Source organism: Fukomys damarensis, unplaced genomic scaffold, assembly GCF_012274545.1.
Source record: "Fukomys damarensis isolate Sample0158 unplaced genomic scaffold, DMR_v1.0_HiC HiC_scaffold_25, whole genome shotgun sequence".
Taxonomy (NCBI): domain Eukaryota; kingdom Metazoa; phylum Chordata; class Mammalia; order Rodentia; family Bathyergidae; genus Fukomys; species Fukomys damarensis.
The window spans coordinates 22214936-22221207 of record NW_022900937.1 but is presented as its reverse complement, the minus strand read 5'-3'; the positions used below and the strand labels follow the sequence as shown (position 1 = coordinate 22221207).

General features: G+C 48.9%; 1 protein-coding gene across 4 annotated transcripts in view; it reads left to right on the top strand.

Annotated features, from left to right (window-relative positions):
- The first annotated feature begins 3837 nt into the window (after nucleotides 1-3837).
- The window catches only part of Celf6 (CUGBP Elav-like family member 6), a 24546-nt gene continuing 22111 nt past the window's right edge, over nucleotides 3838-6272 (top strand). For 3 of the 4 annotated variants that reach the window (XM_033756105.1, XM_010627194.2, XM_019207980.2), the window contains exon 1: nucleotides 3838-3917. The gene's annotated coding sequence lies outside the window, so the exon portion shown is untranslated. The remainder of the gene's footprint in view (nucleotides 3918-6272) is intronic. The other variant, XM_010627187.2, reaches the window with a different exon arrangement.

Sequence of the window (6272 nt, the reverse complement as noted above, 5' to 3'; positions counted from 1 at the left end):
TCCAATTATAGCGCGGTCCAGCGCAGCCCCTGCCCCGGCCGCAGCCCCCCCGCCTCAGCCCTACCCAGAGCCGGTCCAACACCAGTCCATGTCCTGCCCACCTCTGCCCTGTCCCTTCCTCCACGAGAGCCCCCAGCCTGGATTCTCTCCTGATCTCACTCTGGTCTAACACGTTCTTGCTCTCACCTCCAGAGCCCTACCCACCTCTCACATGCCAGCAGTCCCGCCTTTCAGGTGGACCTCACAATTCTTCCACTTACACATCCCAAATCCTGCAACGTGGAAACTTATCCCGCCTCCTAGCTTTCCTGTATCCCCATCCCCTGAACCCTTGACCTGTGCGTACCTGAACCCTCCACCTGGTGCCGCCCCACCCAGGCCTAACTACTCACCCCAGGATCTTGGACTCGAACCACTTCTTCCTAGCCTCCAGCTCCAGCCAACCCCAGGCCTTGCCTGACTCAGACTGCCAACCTAAAACCCCATGGACCTAAACTCTCCCTTTCTCCAGAACCCAGACCTGTCGAGCAGAAAGTGCAATTTACCTCCCAGGAGGTTCTCAGTTCAAGTGCCCCTCGTGTCTGACAGTTACCCCTACTTCCTTCCTTCCCTGCGCCAGAATCCAACATTCTCTTCTTCTTCTTTTTTTTTTTTTTTTGGTACCGGGGATCAAACTCGAGTCCTTGAGCTTGCAAGGCAGGTGGCAAAACCACTGAGCTAAATCCCCGGCGCCAACATTTTCTATTTCTGATTTGAGACCAGACCCTCAACCTCAGCTGGGAGCTCCTGTCACCTGGGTCCCTTCATCTTTGATTTCTCTTTAGCTGAATCTATGCTTCTTCTGTACTCTAATTCCCCCTCTTGTGCCTCTTTGTGCCTCACCCAGCCTCCTGCTTTCCTTCCCTCACGAGCCCTCTCAGGGTGGGTCCGGTTGTAGAGGAGCAAGTGGGGGCGATCTTCACCCTGCTCTTGCTAGAAACAGACATCACCATCTGTCCAGCCACACCCCTTTCTTCCTGAACAGAGGGAGGAGGCTTGTTTACATGCAGAAAAGTCTGCCCAGGCTAAGCTGAAGTAGCAGAGGAGAGTTGTATGTAATATGTGGACAGGGAGAGGGGGAATAATTTGAGGGGAAACTTCCTTATCTCCCCACACTGCCACCGTGCTGTGGTTTTAAGGTTTTGTCTGGGAAGGGGTTCCGACTACCCTCATGATCCTCCTCTCTTAGCAGTGGGCCTCTGGAAACAGCTAAAGCAACATTCCTAAGGGATGAGAGCTGGGATCAGATGGCCACCTCTTTGGAGCTGGGGTTCCTTGATCCACTAATGTAGGGACTTTAGGACAATTTCCAAAGTAGGGTTGGAACCATCTGGGTAGGGGTACAACCTCCACCCTTTTGGAGGGGGGTATGTTACACGGGCCATGAAAGGACAAGATCCTATCATCCAGAGTCCCTATAATGCCTCTCAACTTCCCACGTATCTGTCCATCCACCTATAGTAACATTTTATTTTCTAGACATTGATTTCACCAAGTGAATATAAAGCTAATCTTTGTAAGTTATCTGTACAATAAAGGAAGTATATAGAATACCTTTAATTCTCTCTTCGTACTCAAACACTATCAGGGTCTCTGGACTGTTCCCTCATCCTCTCTTTCTCTCTCCCAGTTAGTTCTAATTTTTCCTCTTTTTTTTCCTCTCCTTTTCTGCCTGGCTCTCAAACCATGCTTCTGTTTCTGTCCCTCCATTCTTCTGCTCTCTATCCCAGGCAATCCACACAGACTCCTCTAGGTAGCAGTTGGGTCCCTGAGCCTTTCATGCAGTCTCTCTGTCTGCTTCTATGTCGGATGACATGGTTTGGTGGCAGAAGACAGAGTAGTGATATAAATGGAATCAGGTGTTTGGTGATTTATTTCCATTCTAACTTGTACCTCTCAGAGGCAAGTACCACCACACAAGATGATTACTGAGGGTCTCTGAGTCAGTATTGTCCCCACCCTCTCTCCAGCAAAGGTGACACCTCAAAGCTAGATGTCTAGGTACTGAGGGAAACAACCATAGCTTTGAAAACAACCCAGCCTTGGAGTTAGAAACTTCCAAATTTGCCCTACCACTGCTACTCCCTGGGCTTCAGGTTCCCTACCAATGTGATATGAGTTTGACTCAAAGAATGGCAGATAACACCCCTCCCCATCTTGAGGAGGCAACCCTAATAGAAGACTCCAGAAAACATGTTCCCATTTGCTTTTCTAGTCTGCCAAGGTCTAAATGGAAAATTGCACCAAGCTCCTAATAGCTTCCCACATCTACTTTCTCTTCCTTCAGTCCTCCATCCTACACTCAAAGGGCTCTTTTAAAAAATATAGATCTTATCATGTCACAAGCCTCCTTAAAACCTTTTAGTGGCTCTTCATTGCTTTCAGGAAAAAGTTTAAAATCAGATTGAGATCTGTGATGCCTGACTACATCACCAGCCACTCCATTCACCAGCCTCCAACCATACCAGCCTTCTATTTCCCAGCACACTTATTATCATTTTTAAGTACTGGATATTGAACCCAGGGCCTTTGCACTGAGCTACATCCCTAGATCATTTTATTCTTTTATTTTGAGACAGTCTCACTAAGTTGCTAACTTAGGCTGGGCTCTCAGGTGTGATCTTCCTGCCTCATCCTCTTACAGTGTCAGGATTACAGATGTACACCCTACCCCTAGTCCCAATATTCTAAATTTTTTTTTTGTACCAGGGATTGAACTTGGAGCTTTGTACTTGTGAGGCAGATGGCAGAACCACTGAGCCAAATCCTCAGCCCTCTAAATTCTTAAATCAGTCTTCATGCATGTTCTTCCTGCTACCTGAAACAATCTCTGTCCTTTTGCTACCTGGTGCTAGAGGACTTCATATTCTTGTTCTTGAAGACTTGGTGTCTTCATTGAGATAGCCCTTATCCCTTTGGACTCAAAGTCCGCCCCCCACATGATTCATCTAATTTTCATGAGGGCAGGGAATGCATTCATCTTGTTGCCTCTCTATCCCCAAACCCATCATAATGCCTTCTAATAAGGATTCAATATTTTCTCAACGAATGGGTGATCAATGACCGTTGCAAAGAAGAGATTCCATCCCCAGTGCTTCTTAGCGGGCTCCCAGTTTCTGAGACTGAACAAAGAGGAGTAGGTTGCTGATCCTTGGTTCAACTCAGACTGCTTCCCTGCCCGCTCTTTTGGTCCTTTTATGGGAATCAGACTTGGGACACAAGAACCCTTTGAGAGGCCCTATTTTGAACCCCTTAGAGAGTGGGCAGATCAAGCTTCATGAGTAGGACAGGGGGTCCCCAGAAGCTCCCACCTTTCTTCCTATCCCTCAGCATCACTCTTGAAGGAGGAAGGTGTTGGAAGGAGCTGTGAGGTCCCGGACTTGACCCTCTCATCTGAAACTGAACTGGGGCCGATTCTGGAAGACTCCCTGAGTTTGGAGCCAAAGCGGGGGGGGGGCATCTGGGTTGAAGATGAAAGCAAAGCTGCTTACGGAGGTTAACCTCAGCAGGACTATGACTCAGTGGGGAGGGAAATGTAAGATTGCAGGAGCATGTGCCTTGTGTGGGCCCACATATTCCCTGGCCATTCGGCCACAGCACAGAAGAAAGAACCAGAGCCTGGGGCGCAGGTCCCCAGGCCTGAGACGACACTCCCTGCAGAAAAAAACAGGAGGCAGAGAAACAGTGTTCTGGCTTCAAACAGAGTACACCAATGTTTACCAGCTTAGGGGGGATCTTTCCAAGAAAATATTTGGGGATTCAGGAAAATCCCTGAGCCAGCCCCTTCCTCCTCAGGCTGTGCCTTCCTCACCTACTGCGCCCGGGACTCTGCTCTCAAGGCCCAGAGTGCACTGCACGAGCAGAAGACCCTGCCAGGGGTAAGTCACCAGGGCTGGGGGGTGGGAGTCACCCCAAGCTTCGGACAGTGCCCTGTGTGCATGCAAGAGCCACAGATGGGACTGGGTCAGGACTGAGAGCTAGGAGCAGTGTCACTGCCTAGGCAAGTATTTACTGTGCCCCAAACAGGTACAATTTCTATAAAACTCAGTCTTCCAGCTCAAAGAAAGAGGCTTAAGATCCACAGGCCAAGATTTACCCACTACCTTTTAGGAGAGGCAAACATTTTGTGGGCTAGGCTTGAATTTGTTCAGCTTGGCTAAAAGCATGGCTCCCGGTGTGAGCATGTGAGTAGTTATGGGTGCAAGCATTTTTGTAGTTACATGGGTGGGAGGCTCTGCCGGGCTGGTATCCTGTTTTCTCTAAATCTCTTTGACAGCATCTCCCCTTGGTTTCTTCCTGTAATACTTTTGGAGGGTGGATGCCTTTGCTCACCAAGACTGTCTTTGCTCTCTACTCCAACACTTGGCTGAGGTTTGCTGAGATCCTAAGGCAATGGAACTTGTAAGCACATGTGATGCGTGGTCTGGTTTTGGCTGATGAGTAGTCACTGGACAAAGGCCAAGTGGGCCCTCCTGACAGAGTGGCAGATGGAAGCCACCAGGATAGCCTGGGTTACTGAGAGCGAGCCACACTGCCCAGCCTCATTTTCTCTTGTCCCTAGAATGTCATGTCTAAGACAAGAGCTCTCATTAAATGTCATGGCAGGCCAAACCTGGGACTCCATCTGCTCTAGGCCGTGGCATTAAGAGGGTCATTAACTTGCCAAAGAGAGAGCAGCCAGTGGGAGCAAAGACACAAAGCATCCAGGGATGATATTTGAGGGAACTGGGAAGATGTTGCCAGAGAAGATAGACTACAAGTGGGACTTAAATAGGAAGGCATAACATAATCATTAAGGATACTGGTTTTTAAACTGGACATGGTATTGCGCACCTGCCATCCTAGCACTCAGGAGGCTGAGGCAGGAGGATCGCCATGAGTTTAAGGCCAGCCTGGGCTACATAGTGAATTCAAAGCCAGCCTGAACTACATAGGGTGACAATAAATAAATAAATAAATAAATAAATAAATAAATAAATAAATAAATAATAAAGTGGTTTTCAAGTTTTCCAGATGTAGATTTGAATTTCAGCTCTGCCATTTACCAGTTTTATGTGTGTGGATACATTACTTAGACTCTTGGTCTTCAGATATCTCACCTATAAAGAGTAGATTGTGCTATTATTTACTTCCCTTGGCTACGGTGAGGATTAATTGACCCTTAACAAGTGCCTAACATTCCAATAGGCATGACTACGGGGCCAGGCACAAGTGCTTTCAGATTCTGGAGAGAGATTTGGTTTCTACTGGTGCCCCTGAAGCCAGGATCAGGCTGGGCCAGTATGAGGGACAGATGTGGTCTCAGCGTCCTACAGTATAGGGAAGTCCCTGCTAGGTGTTGGAGCTGTCCAGCGAAGGAACAACCTTTGTAAGAGTTGACCAAGCCTGGAACCATCTGACTCACAGGAGCGGCTCGACCTCACTCTGGGAGACTCAGGGCCAAGTAGCCCCAGTTTCCATCCATCCTCCAGCCTCTGTATGCAAGCAGTGGAGTCAGGTAGAGCCCGGTGGAGACTCAGCCCCGACACTGTCTATCTCTGTGACCTCGTGAAAGCCCCACCCCTGTGCCTAGGTTCTCCCACCTGTACAAATGAGCTCCCTGAGTCACATAGTGTAAAGTGCTTAGCACAGCTCTTGGGAAAAAATCAGCACCACACTCAGGTCAGCTGGTGGTAGCAGCAGCAGCAGCAGCAGCAACAGTACCAGCGCTACTCGTAGGAGCAGTGTTAGAAGCCATCGCTCATCTCCTCGTGGGAGCAAACAAGCAGTGCCGCTCATACCAGGAGGCAGGGAGACAAGCTGTGACGTCCGTGTGGGAAACAGCTCCATAGAGGGGCAGAGGCAGAAGGAACAGGTGAGGGTGAAGAGAGATGGGGCTGGCAGAGCTCCAGAAAGCAGTAGTTGAAGGGAAACTGAGCACCGCTGCAGGGATTTGGACGGCATCCAGAAAGCCAATGGGAGACACTGCAAACATTAAGATGTGCTTCGGGGTGGGGGAGAAAATCTTCTGGATGAGCCGATGGATGAGCCGATGTCTCTACTCAGTGAGGGCTCCTGGGGGACTCTAAAGGGTGAGGACACTGGAGAGAAAGGGTATGAGGACCTAGAGAGCTAGGAGAATTACTGGGGAGAAAAACACAGTAATAACTAACAATTATGGGTGCCAGTGTTCATAGTATTTTGCATGTTCTTTTTGTGTTTTCTTTTTTGGGACAGGGTCTATATATATATAT